Here is a 14,558-nt window from a genome sequence, read left to right on the forward strand (position 1 = left end):
CAAACCTCTTTTCTCTGAAGGTTGGTTAACAACCTTATTTTCCGTTATTTGCACTCCATTGTTATTACCTTGTTCTTTCGTTGCCTTTCTTTTAGGCAACCATTTTTTTGTGAATCTAGGTCTAACCTTGCAATTTGCTTCCATATGGTTTCTCCTTCAACACTTAAGACAACATTATTTTTCTTCTTCAATTTCTATGCTCTATATCCAGTACTCCCTTACATACCGAGATTAATTTTGGTTGGTATTGGTCTAACTGCCACAACTTTCAGTCTAGCATATAAATATGAATTGCCTTCGATTAAATCCAAAACCATATCGATCAAAGCCCCCAATGAGCGTCCAATCTTCTAAAGGCATTCTTCAAAACAATATACTAATGAAAAATTATACAATCTAATCCAAACCACCCTTCATATGGATTCAAAACTACTTGACTAAAATTTGAGGACCATTTTTGCATATACAACTGTTATTCGTTCATGATCCAAATTCCCTCCGACAAGATTTTATCCCTTTCTTCTATTGGAATAAATAAACTAATAAAAAAAACCTTTAGGGAGGAGTTTAATAACTATTTGTGTTTTCCATTTGTCTCCAATCCATTTCTTTATAGTTTCTCTACTTGCCCTAGGTCTAATGAATCTACAAATTAGAGGAGTTTAATAACTGTTTGTGTTTTCCATTTGTCTCCAATCCATTTCTTTATAGTTTCTCTACTTGCCCTAGGTCTAATGAATCTACAAATAATTGCTAATTCTTCAAATATATTTACATCGTCGTTTACTTCTTTGGTGATATTGATTGTGTATAGACCTCATTTTGGGTCTTGCAGACCAGGAACTTGTAATTCTTCTTTCATATTTCCTATATGTTCCTGCTTTTTCAAATCTGAGGGTTTGGCAAAGCCAATTTTTTCTTTGATATTCTTTTTAGATTATTCATTTTCATCTATATTAATTATATTTTTATTCTTCTAACTTTAGAATCATGCACATTGATTAAAAATTTTCCACTTACTATTCTTCATGCACAACCTCATTAGTGCAACTCAAAGTCACTCTTTGTTGACTCTTCAACAAATCACATCTCATGATTATTCTATTAATCTCAACATCTAATCAATATTAATTAGGATATACAAATATAGCCTTTATCTACCTCATTCCTTCTCCACAATCTTTGATCTTTTGCAATCATAGTGACTTAATAGCAATTGATAGTGACTTAATAGCGATTGATATGCAATTTAGTTTATGCTAATTGTGAGAGCAACCCATATATCCATACTATAAACAAGGTCTGAATTTGATGGTATTATTGATTAATTGTTGTTTATTTCATTCATTTACCTTATGCTTCATTACGTGATTGAGTGAATTGTGAATTGGATTTTGTTGTTATTCCCAAAAAAGCAATAATATGAAGAAAAAAAAAAAATCAAAATTATACCTTATTGCTAATTTCAGCTTTCAGTTTTATTCTCTGAGATGGGATAATAAACGTCTTAAACGTTCATACTCTTTGAGTCTTTAGCATCACAAAATATTATTTTGGCCTTAACCGAGGGACTAGATGCTTTAGCTTCACTCTGGTTTGAGGTTCTGGCTATTTGGTTCTATCTGACTTTCTGAATTTGCATCGACTTAATGATGAATAGATTGATGGTATCAATAGCTATAGGGCTGATGGAAGGTTTCGTTGCCTTTCTTATAATTTATTTTAATGGTGAAGACATGGTTTTAGACAATGATTCTTGCATTCTTACTATTTCATAACACTTTCTTTATTGTATTGCAATTTTAGCAATGGTTTATCAGACTAGCAGAATTGTGGTTTAATATACAGCATTGCTCCACTTACTAATCTCCTTTGTAGCATATCAGCAGTCTATGCTTATATCAAGATTTATGTTATGAAAATATTATGAAGACTTGTGCAAGTTTGCCAAAGGTTCCAGGTAATCTCTTAGGCCTGATACCTATCAAAAAAATGTAATATATCCGATTAATTGTAAATTGTGGAGCTAGCCAATTTTTTCCTCAAAACAATCCTTGACCCAATTTTCAATTATTTTTCATATTTGAATCGTGTTAAATCCCAAAAAAGGGCCAAAAACATGAAAAAATCGTTGCAAAAAAGCACGAAACCCTGAAAAAACACAAACTTAGTGAATCACTCAAAAATTGGACTGATTACAACATGGAATTAGAGTCAACAAAAAATTGAAGTGGGAAGAATTTATTATGTGGTCCCTTACTTTTCTTTCCCGACTTTTTAAAAAAACCTAAATAGAGGAGTAGTAAGTGCAATGGGGGTCATCAACCAAATTTGAAAGGGCCTTAATCATCCTAAAACACAAGGGGCATGTGAGTGTCAAAGCAGCTAACGAATCGACTCTAAATCTTGGCTTCGATATGACCCGAGTTCTTTGCACACCCTGCTCGATGGATTCTAATGCGAACAAGTATATAGTTATATTATACACTAATTTTAAAATTATAACTATTTTATACTATTATACTTGTAATAGAACAGCCTCTTGCACATGATCATTAGCATTTGTCTCCACCTAGAATAGTAGTTGCAAGCTAGGTATTGCAAATACCAGTGGCTTGCTAATCTTTCTTCATATAAAGTACTTAGCAATTGATATTACGGAATGTATATAAAGCATTGCAATTGTGGAATATGATTTGAGATATTAAACTACCCCTACAAAACCCGTTGCCAAAATCACAATAAAAGTCTTGGATAACTTCAAAATGGCTTCCACTTTACTAAATTCCAAACAGCAGTTGGATCGCTGTTTGATAAACTTTTATCTCAATTACTTCGTAGACTTACCAAATAATTGATCTCAGACTAGACAACTATTTGCTGTATTTGATGACTGCCCTCTTAAAAAGTCAACTGAACATTTACCTATGTAATCAGCAATACGAATATAAACAACAAAAATCTATTTTCTACAATTCATGGGTAAAACTCTATTTTATTTACTCTCTATATCTCTATGTTATGGAAATGCCCTTAAATTTTAAAGGAAAAAATAGTTTCTCTTTTTCTACATTGGTTTTTTTAAATTCGTCTTTTTACCATTTTTCCAATCTGATATTTTTTGGTTTGTCGATTTTTTCTCCAAACAATTTTTTCTGCTATGGTTACTCCTGATATTATAGTTTATAATTTTATCCATCCACATCCAAAACTTTAAAATCACCATTGATTCATTCTGCCAACTGAAAATTGTGAAAATGGTAGTTGAAACACTTGAGTGGAGACAAAACCTAGCACCAGAACTTCATGAAAACACATCTATCATAATTGCCGCTTGCTTCTCTTTTAACCACACATGTCACCCATTTGGGTGGTCTTCCCTATGCAGAGTGTCCAACCTTTCCTCAGAACTTTGCAGCCAACTTTCTCTGATGTATTCCCTCCAGTTATAGAACAACCCCGAAGAGATTGGCAAAATCAATACAACTAACAGGTTCATATCAGATCCCTAAACAACCTCGCATGCATTATAGAAATGTTCGTATGAAACATGCAAATAGTACCAACTAAAAAAGATAATATATGACACGGGCCTTTACAAAAACTGGACAGCTATTAACTCGACAAGATCCCTAATATTTTGAAAACAACACAATTAACCTCAAACTGCTGTTAAATTTAGAGAGAATATTCCATTCATTTTATGTTCTAAACCTTCATGGTAACTAGAAATGCATAAGTAAAATTCATCTTCAGCTTTAAAAATGTATATACTAAAACTATGAGATATCAAAAATTATATTTGATTGCTCTATAATCTGTTATCTAGTACACAGAAGCTCATTGAAAATAGATTGAGTTTACTTTGCATAAATGAGGTAGGCATGACCTGATTTTTTTATCATGTAGACAAAATTTTCAAGGACTCCAGCCAAGCTACAGTAAACATGTTTTATGCCTAAATGATGGGAAGTGCTTACATCACAACAAGCCAACAATTAAAGAAAAATACAGATCAGACGAGTTTTCACCTTTGTGCTAGGACTTGGCACAGCCAGCACAGCCAAAGAGAAGACCACCATCCCCACACTTTGCACAGAGGTCTTCATTGAAATTGGTCATTTTTTTTTCAGAAATTCTTGTCTGGTTTGCAAGTGAGAGTGCCAGTTCATGAAGAGTTCAGCCATCAGAAGGTAGATGTGATTATAGCTGTCTGTATAGAAACATTTAAGAAAAAAGTAGACCATTTACTAATAAGAAATAGTCTTGTATGTTGATAAAGAGACAATCATGACCATTTTGTTAATAATAAAAAAAATACCGAATAAATAATTTCACAAGTATGCTTATAGTGATTTCCTTGGTCCCCTGCCAGCATTTGCTTCAAACTGTGAACAACTGACCTGCACAGCATTACAAATCATGCTAAGTATATGGAAGCTGAAAAGGTAACCCCTTCAAAGAAGTGTACAATTACCCTAAGAGAGGAAGTGTCTCCATCCCATTTGTCACCTCTAGGAAGAAAGCAATCTAACTTACCACTTTTTTGCAACAGCTACAGATTATACCAGGTTACGGGGTTCGCCTCTGGGCCCCTCTGGTACGGGTCCTGGTTTGACCGGGTCCGTGGTATGGGTCCGGTTCGAACTGGGTTCGACCAGGGTTAGAAAAACCCAAAGGTGGTTCGACCTTGGTCAAACCCAGTCAAACCCGGGCGGACCCAGTAGAACCCGGGCGGCTAGGTGGCCCGTAAAGTCCAAAAATAATGCAAATTTAATTTTTTTTCAATTCCGCCTTGTAAAAAGTGAAAGTTATAACCTAAAAGTGACTTCTAAAACATTTTATTCACTCATTTCACCTCATTTGTGTTGCAAACAAAAGTTTTATGAGAGCAGGTTAAAGAAAGGGTGAACAAAATTTGGCTTCCAAGATCAAAGAGGAGGAATTGAAGACTGATTTTTGAAGCTTCAACAAATGTTGCAGCATCATTTCCATACATTTTCAAGCTTCCATTGGCTGCAAGAGATAGGTTTTTAAACATTTTTTTCCAACTATTTTTGTTTCACAAATTGTCAAACATGAAACTTGAATTTTTTTTCATTATTTAGTTTTTGTTTTTGAATATGTTTATATTATTTCTTACCATAGGAACTAGAATGGCATCTATATCTTCCTCCATTGGAAATGAACAAATAATTGCAAAACAAAGAAATGATCCAAATTCTCTCTTATGGAAATATGTGGACATTATAAAACAACTTCCGGGAGGTGGGGAATTCCGTTGGAAATGCCATGGATGTGATATTGAACGTAATAGTTCATATTATCGGGTGGTAGGCCATTTGTGTGGAATAAAAGGAAGAGGCATCAAAAAATGCCCTGGAAAAAATGGTAAACCTATACCAGATGAGACAGTGATGAAATATATTAGGGAGCATGAGGCGGCAGAAGAGAGGGAAGCCCGTAGATTGAACCAAACCGCATCAAAGAAAACAAAGGGAATGCAAGGCCCTTCTAATCCTAGTATTGTAGTAGAAGACCACGCCTTCTTTGCCACAAATGAACCTCAAAGTGAACCACCCTTGACACGTAAAAGAACAAAGGGGCCTTTAGAAACCGCATTCCAAGATGAGAGTAGAGACGATGCTGACAAATATATAGTAAGGTGCATTTATGCAAATGGGTTGTCATTCAATGTTGTTCGCTCCCCATATTGGAAGCAAATGATAAAAAGTGTTAATGAGGCTCCAAGAGGGTATAAGGGCCCCGGTTATCAGAAGGTACGTGGAACATTATTGGAGAAAGAGGTGAAGAGGGTTGAAGATGCATTGAAACCCATAAGGGATTCATGCGTTGAGACAGGTGTAGCAATTGTTTCAGATGGGTGGAAAGATGCTAAAAACCGTCCCTTGATCAATGTCATAGCGGTGTCCCCTAAAGGGGCAATGTTTTTTAGAGCTGTGGATTGTGAGGGTCAAATAAAAGATGGCCAATTTATTGCAAAAATTCTCATCTCTGCCATTGAGTCTGTGGGACCCCGCAATGTTGTCCAAGTCATAACGGACAATGCAAAAAATTGTAGAGCTGCTGGTTTGTTGGTTGAGCAACGCTATGATCACATCTTTTGGACACCTTGTGCTGTACATTCACTCAATCTTATGCTACAAAGGATTGGGCAAAAAATAAAATGGATCACAGATGTGTATGCAGAGGCTGAGGACATCCAGATGTTCATCACAAACCACCACATGTCTCAAGGGATTTTTAGAACCTATTCGAATTTGGAGCTATTGAAGGTAAGTGAAATAGTAATTTAATTTTACATTTTTTGATTTTTTTTAATTTTCAATGTTCATAATATCATTGTGTAAGCTATATTGTGTATTCTTCTTTAAAGTTTGGCTTTATTTTTTAATCATTTGGCATTAATTTGTGTTATACGTTGCTGAGACCCGTTTTGCATCAAACACAATCGTCTTAAGATGACTTGTGAAAGTTAGAGTGGCACTATGCAATATGGTGATCAGCACCAATTGGACTGTATGGAAGCAGAGTAGCACTGAGAGGGCAGAAAAATTAGGGATAGAATATTGAATGAGAAATGGTGGGATCTTGTTACATATCTCCTAAGTATCACTGAGCCCATCATGAGCATGATTCGCTATACAGACATGGATAGGCCTTGCATAGGTGAAATTTATGATGGCATTGACTTAATGCTTGAAAAATAAAGGTCACTATAAATGAAAAAGGGAATGATCCCCAGGAGAAATTCTTCAAAGAACTGGAAGTAATTATTGTAGAAAGGTGGAATAAGATGACCACTCCTTTGCACCTTCTTGTCTATGCCTTGACACCTAAGTACTATAGCAATCAAGTTCTTGATAAACCAGGAAGGATTCCACCATGGAGAGATCTAGAAGTATCTGATGGGTACAAGGCAGCATTTCTTAGACTATATCCCGATGATGATTTGCAAGATGTTGTTACAAATGAGTTCATAGAATTCACAAACGGGAATGGTCTAAGTGTTGATGCACTTCGTCATAGATCCAAGAAGGATGCTCATAGCTGGTGGTACTTCCATGGCACATGCTTCCAACACCTACAACCCCTCGCTATAAAAGTTTTATCACAAGTAAGTTTAATTAATTAAAATTTTAAATTTACAAGTTTTAGTTTATTTATAGTTTACTTTGTCTTCATAGGTTGCTAGTAATTTTATTTTTATTAATGTATAACTTTAATTGTTTACTTTGTCTTCATAGGTTGCTAGTTCATCTGCTTCAGAAAGAAATTGGAGCACATACTCTTTCATCCACTCAGTAAAGCGCAATAGGCTGCTATCAAAAAGAGTGGAGAATTTAGTATATGTGCATTCCAACCTACGTCTTCTTTCACACAAACAACATGACTACACACAAGGGGAAACGAAGATGTGGGATATAGAGCCAGAGCATACTCATTTGGATGCTCCTGCTTCTCAGCTTCTTGCATTGACACTTGATGACTCGGAAATTGAGCCAACTTATAGTGCAAGTGCAAGTGGCATTGGCTCATCTAATGTCAATGTCAATGAGGAGGAGGAGGATGAATTAGATGATCCATTTGATGATTAAACTTTAAGTTTATATTGTTGAAAGTTGAAACAATGATACTTGAATATTTTGTCATTTTGATATTAAACTTGATGTATATGATGCTATTATGGTATGATCATGATGCTATGATTACAAGTTTATGTTTGTTTTGTTGTTTATATGATGCTATGTGACATGCAAATTTTAATTCATGCTTATAGGCTTCACAAATATCAAAATATATATATATATATATAAAATTTACATGTTTTTGTGCTAACGAACCCAAACCCCTTTTCAAAATTTTGCCGTACCTGCGAACCGGGTTCTTCGAACCCGAACCGGCAACCTAGATTTAAGTGACAAAAGAAGTGAATATGGCAAATAGAAAGGGAAAAACTCCTTTGGAGAAAGTCCATAGAGGTAAATTTGAAAAGAAGATTGTTACAATGATAGATATGTTGGTTCAAATGCTCCACATGAAGCAAAATAATACAAATGTTTCCAGAAATCAGATAAAAGAAGTTCATTTGAGGAAATTGCAAAGCCCAATACAAGATGATATTCACACCACGTTTGCAGATTATAAAAATCTTCCCACTAAAATCCAAAAGGCCATGTTTTTCACAAATTTCATGAGAATAAAGGGCATAAATCTTAGAATGCATGGTCTAAGACAAAAGATCTTGGCACAGGTTTTGTTCCAATGACTATGATTAGGGCTCCTATTATACCTAATAGGAACTCATCAGGTGTATGCACTTCACAAATTCAAGCTTGAGCAAGACGTTGGAATATTGCTACTAGAAATAGCATTACAACTAATGTTTTAAAGTCAAATTATCCACAAGTTCCAACTCAATTGCAATGTGCTCCCTTTGCAACTGTACAGTCCTTTTTTCACGGTCAACTTGTCAATAAGTCTCAAACAGTGGATGGGGATCATCATTTATCAGAAGGTCTTCTACCATGGCTAATCATTAGAATACGAAATCTCAAGAATTTGTTGGTCCTCATAAAGTAGTGGGACCTAATCAGGAACGAAAGCCAAAATCAACAAATCAGATTGTAACCACTAGTCCTAGAATAACATATACATCCAATGTTAACACTGGTATTTCTGAAGACAACAAATTACCTTCTCCACCATCAAATTGTGTGAGGATTCAAGACGCAATTGCTAAATTGCATAAAAAGTTAGAAGCGATGGATGATCAGGATGATTAACATGTTATCATTCCAAATTGTCTTCAAGTTCCTAAAATTGAGCAGGTAGGTCTGAGTTTTGAATTGAGGACTGGAAATTACAAATTCCCAAGATCTATTTGGGATCCTGATATCTTCAAAAAGACTCAATCAAGTGAAGAAGAAATTCTAAGAGTATCCTAGTCTATAATTGTGTGAGGACAAGCAATCATGGGAAGGGCGGGCTATAATGCTCCCTTTTCAAAATGGCATTATAATAATATTTAATTAAAATATCAAAAAATAAAGTATAAAATATAAAATTAAAGTATAATTTTATCAAAAGTCAAGGGGTATTTGAAGAATCATGACTATTGAAAGAAAAGTATATATAAGAAACACCAAACAAGAAGTAATCACCATACGAAGAATACATCATTTATCATTTGATTATTACTCCTTTGGAGCATGGAACTAAGATTCATTTAACAAAAGGATGAAAACCCACATTTTCTCAAGAATGATTTCACACGAAAATCACCATTGTGCTAAGTTGATTGATCTTCTAGTAGACATTAAAATTTCAAGTTAAAAACATTTTCAATTTATCAACAAATTTGATTGCTACCTTTAAAAGAGATTTAATTATGCAAATTTGATTAATTATCTGAAATACCAATTGGAAAAAGTATAGTTTCTGGGGTATATATTATTGTACAGAAATTAAAAATTAAAAGTGATTGGATATTATGAAATATTCCCTCCAAGATATTAAAAATTCCAATAGGACATTACAGTGTGCCCTGTAATTTGTATCAAATTGATAAATTCTAATTTACATATGTTGTATGTAGAAATTCAAAATTACAAAAAAATATGGTATTAGAGCCAAGACATGGCTAGCTTGAGGGAGGTGTAATTTTTTAACTATATGTCAATTAGTGATAGAGAAACCATACATCCACTAAGGAAATGAAGGAAACAAAAGATGTCACATGAAGATAAAGATATGAAAATCTTCAACATGATAAGATTCTTGAAGTATGGGCAGCAATAGCTCATCTATCTCTTTGCTTGGAGTACACAGATGCTTAGACTAAACCATGCCACTATGCTTCTGGGTAATGGTGCACAAAGGGAATCCTCTTCTTTACTGGTGAACTAGAACACCCCATTGAAATTAGTTACTTGTACTAAACTATTGAGAATCAGTATTTTGTATAGAGAATCCATACCATAGGAAGAGGAAATGGACAACTAGTAGGGGGATGACATTGACCCTCTTCATGCTGAATATGAGGCAAAGAGTGCTAAATTCTTAGTAGACATCTCTTTAATGAACTTACGCACATTGAATTCAAAAACCAAAACCAAGAATGAAATATGATTCACCTTGAACTTCACAAAGATCTGCAAAGTAGATTGAGGAAGCTTACTGTTGTCATTTTATGACACCCTTGGTCCATCAGTAAGAACCGATTAGAGATATGTTCCATGGACTAGCGCGACACCAATTGATGAAAGAGAGAAGAATCATGAAGTATGAAGTGTTGCCTTGTCCAAAGGAAGTTCCTCCCTTGGCCTTTTCTTCTTCCTCGGAACTCCAGAACCCCGAGGTTCCGAAGTTCCCTTCCTTCCCTTAGCTTTTCTCCAATTCTCCGGAACCCCGAGGTTCCGAAGTTCCTTCCCCTTTTTGCCTTCTCTCCCTAGTTTCTCCGGAACTCCGGAACCCTGAGGTTCCTTGTCCCTTTTCTCCTTCTCTCTTCGGAACTCCGGAACCCCGAGGTTCCGAAGTTCCTAGCCTTCCTTTCCTTCGCCTCTTCTCTCAAGTTTCTCCTTTGCCCGGAATTCCGGAACCCGGAGGTTCCGAAGTTCCGTTGCACAGTTCCCCGAAACCCTGGAACCCCGAGGTTCCGAGGTTCCGAGATTCCCTTGCCTTGCCTTCCCCGAAACTCCGTAACCCCGATGTTCCAAAGTCCTCTTCCTCCCGTCCATTTCTTCTCTCCGGAACCCCAAGGTTCCGAAGATCCTTTCCTTCTCTTCCTCTCTCTATCCTGGAACTCTAGAACCCCGAGGTTCCGAAGTTCTTTCCTTAGCCTTTTGAAGTTCTCCAAAACTCCAGAACCCCGAGGTTCCAAGGTTCCTTGCTCCTTCCCTTATCTTCCTCACTTCGGGAGTCCGAGCTTCCTTCCGACTGGCGACACTTCCGGATGGCGTGATCGACACTCAAGGCTTTTAATGCTCTGACAGCTTGGGGACTTGTGCACTTTTTTTTGTGCAGCCACAAGGGTGCATTAAGTGTTTTTGGTAGGATTTCCATCAAGGAAGGTACAGGGCCATGCTTGGTGACTTATGTCATGACTGACTTTGGAAGGGTAGTCAGTCCTCCTTCCTTAGAATTGCCTTTGGTGGTATGGCTAGGTTGCTTGCATGTACAAGTCAAGTGCATGCAGGGGTCATGACCACCATTGTCACCCATTTTTCTATATAAGGCTATTAAGCCTCATTGTAAAGGGTTCTCTCCCTGCTGCCTTGAGCTTTCTTATGCTCTTCTCTTCTCTTGAAGACTTGTAATCTTTTGCATTTCTGCAACTGTAAGATTGGCCGTTGGCCTTATGATTAATTGAAAATCTCTATTCTTGCCTTCCTTCAACTTATGTATGATGTGTATGTGTTCTTACCTTCATTATAAGTGTATGTTCGTGGTTTCCTTTCACATGTATGTTGTGTTAACTGGTTTTCTGAGTGTGACTTTGTGGGAATCCTTCTCCCCTCTTGACACTTAGAAAATTCCACCCTCCACGCATGCGTTTGGGTCACTCATGCAATTGAAGTTTGTGCATCTCTTGGGCTTTTCAGTTGATTCCTTGTGCCATTTTGGGTGGGGAGAGGAACTATCTCTTTTTGGTGCATCACCTCCTTTCATTTTAAGCAATTCTCTCTTCCCTTTCCTCCGCAAGCTGTTAGGATAGGTTTAGAAGTCAGTTTTGAAGTGTTGAGTTGGTTCAACACTGCACCTAGATTGAGAAGGAAGTCGGCTTCCTTCGGAGATTCAACCCCCCTCGCGCAAGGTCCCACACTTCGGGGTTGTTTCCATGTTTCACAAGGTTGCTGAGTTGATAGCTTAGCAAGGGTGCAATCTTTTGTGATAACACTTACTATCCCTTCATTTGATGGATCCAATGATACTTCAACTTGGGGTTGGGTCCAAAATTTGAATACCTACTTCTCACCAAGCTCTATGTATGGTGAGGAAGCAATTAAATTTGTGATCATTCACCTAGGAGTTGGACAAGTGGTATCATAGGCTAGTCGCTTAAGAGCATAGCCTTGTCACCACCTATGGAGACTTTTGTAGGAGATCAAGCAACTTATTTGAGAGGCATAACCTAGAGGAGCACTTTACTGAGTTTGCATAGCTACAACGTCATAGCTCAATGGATGCATCTGGAGTTGATTTCTAGAGGGTAGCCATGATACCTAACTTGTCAAAGAGGCATCTGAATTTCCTTTTCATGGAGGGGTTGAGAGTTTCCCTTAGAAGCCTAGTTAAGACCCTTGAATTGGATTCATTGCAAGCAACCATCAAAAGGGCCTTGACATTGGAGACTACTACACCTAGCAAATCCTTCCAATGTCTACCACTAGAGGTGTGAGGACATGAACACCACAATAGTAGCAGGGTACTTTGTACAAACCTTTTCAATAGAGATTAGGGCTTGCATCCTCTCAACTCCTAGGTCACCAAGGGATGGGACACACCTTCAAGAGTTAGGAGCTAGGTGACATGACCTACAATGAGATGCAAAGAAAGCAATTATGCTTTAGTTGCAAAGAGAATTAGGACTTGGCACATAGGTGCCTAGGAAAGGGGCAAGTACATCTGATTGAGGTGTACTTTGATGGTGAGGGAGAGTGTGAGCCATGCATGAAGTTATAGAGTGTGGGAAGATGAGGTATTACCTATAAGCATAGTAACAAATTCTCTTTCGTCACTAGATAGAGGATAGTGGTCAGCTACTATTGCATCCTTGCCAAAAGTATTGAGGTACTACTCCGGAGTCAAGGGGAGTATTGGAGGGCAACATAAAGTGGCACTCATTGGTGGAGGATTTGACATATAACTTCATCAATTAGCGAGTGGTAGGCCCGCTTTAGGTTGAAAACCAAGGAGTTTCTAGGGTTCAAGTTTTTAGGGATAGATGGCTACTCATTGACTTGTAAACAAGTTGTTCACTAGCTGTAGGTGATATTTGATGGGTATAATATCACTCATGATTTTTATGTCTTTCTACTAGGTGGAGCTCACATAGTTTTGGGCACCTAATGGTTGCATTTTCTTGGTGAGTTCAGATAGAACTATGATGCTTAGATTCATGGACTAGAGGCAAGAAAAGACCATCAAGGGTGTTACAGGTGCATCAATATAATAGGTTTCAGCACACTGGATAAAGAGGCATTTGGGATGAAGCAAGGTGAGTTGGATTGCAACATGGATACCATGAGGCATTCATAGGTTCAAGGGAAGACGAAAAATCGCCTAGGTATTCGAGTCTTGTTAGAAAAATATGCTTTCATGTTAGAGGGCATGCCTTTAAGACTACCACTAGATAGGGGTTTCCAACATAACATCAAGTTGGGGCTAGGGATGAGACCCATTATTGTTACTCTATACAGACATCATCATGCCTACATAGATCAGATAGAGCGATCAGCTAACTATGTAGGAATTGTTGTGTTAGGGCACATTAGGTCCAACACAAGTTGCTTTACATCTTTATTGGTGCTTGTGAAGTAGGATTGACCAATGAGGATGTGCATTGATTATTAGGACTTGAACAAGGAAACCATCAAGAATTGGTATTCAATACCCCATATTGACAAGTTGATCAATGAATTCCAAGGGGCAACCTACTTCATAAAGATTGTGTTGTAGTTTGGGTACCACCAGATTTAGGTTAAACCCATGGACATTGTCTTTTGGTGTTAGCATTGGTATTTTGAGTTCTCAGTAATGCCTAGACCAATTCGTCGACCTTTGTGGAATTGACACTTCCAAAGACATGAGTACCTACAACAAGAGACTTCATTGAGCAGAGTAGGTAGATTTTGACAGGTCCATGCAATTGACTTCAACATGCACAAAACTAGAAAAAGATCTATGTTGATAATCACGTGTGGAGAAACAATTTGAGGTGGGGGACATGGTTTTCCTTAGGTTGCAGCCCTATAGGTAGTCTACTTTAAAAAGCAGTAAGGCTGAAAAACTCAAAGCCCGCTTCCATAGTTCTTACAAAGCAGTTCGATGCATTGGTGAGGTGGCATATGAGTTAGAGCTTCCTCCTATTAGTTGGGCCTACAACATATGTATCATGTTTAAAGAAGGGAGTGGGACAAGAAGTAACCTCTTTAAGGGAGCCTCTAGCAGGTACTCGGGACTAGAGAGAAATGGTTGAGGGAATGTGTATGGATGAATTATTGGTATAATAGGAAGCTCTACCTCGGAAGGATGCCACTTGGGAGTCAATTGACATCACCTAGCCTTGTCTTGCATGAGGACAAGCAAATTTGGTAGGAAGGACTTGTAGTGTCCCCTTTTTGACATTAATGGAACATGGGATCTACTCTATTTGTAGCATTTGTAGAAGTTGATGATCAACCATAGGAGCCAAGATTCATCTGCAAGCAAAACACTTGTCACACAAAAGAGATCAAGCAAAGATTGTATGCTCTATAACAACCAAAGAATTTTGTATTATTGCACAAAGAATATTGGAGATACTATTACAATGA

The 14,558-nt window shown here is 37.2% G+C and overlaps 1 protein-coding gene across 7 annotated transcripts in view; it reads right to left on the bottom strand.

Moving 5' to 3' along the window:
• Positions 1-3,373: 3,373 nt before the first annotated feature.
• The window catches only part of LOC131075353 (putative pentatricopeptide repeat-containing protein At3g47840), a 49,755-nt gene continuing 38,570 nt past the window's right edge, over positions 3,374-14,558 (bottom strand). For 3 of the 7 annotated variants that reach the window (XM_058012178.2, XM_059216626.1, XM_059216627.1), the window contains one exon: positions 3,841-4,213. The gene's annotated coding sequence lies outside the window, so the exon portion shown is untranslated. Of the gene's footprint in view, positions 3,509-3,840; positions 4,214-4,352; positions 4,404-14,558 lie in introns of those variants that run through there. The other 4 variants (XM_059216625.1, XM_058012175.2, XM_058012176.2 and 1 more) reach the window with 3 other exon arrangements.

This window comes from Cryptomeria japonica, chromosome 2 (assembly GCF_030272615.1).
Source record: "Cryptomeria japonica chromosome 2, Sugi_1.0, whole genome shotgun sequence".
Taxonomy (NCBI): Eukaryota; Viridiplantae; Streptophyta; class Pinopsida; order Cupressales; family Cupressaceae; genus Cryptomeria; species Cryptomeria japonica.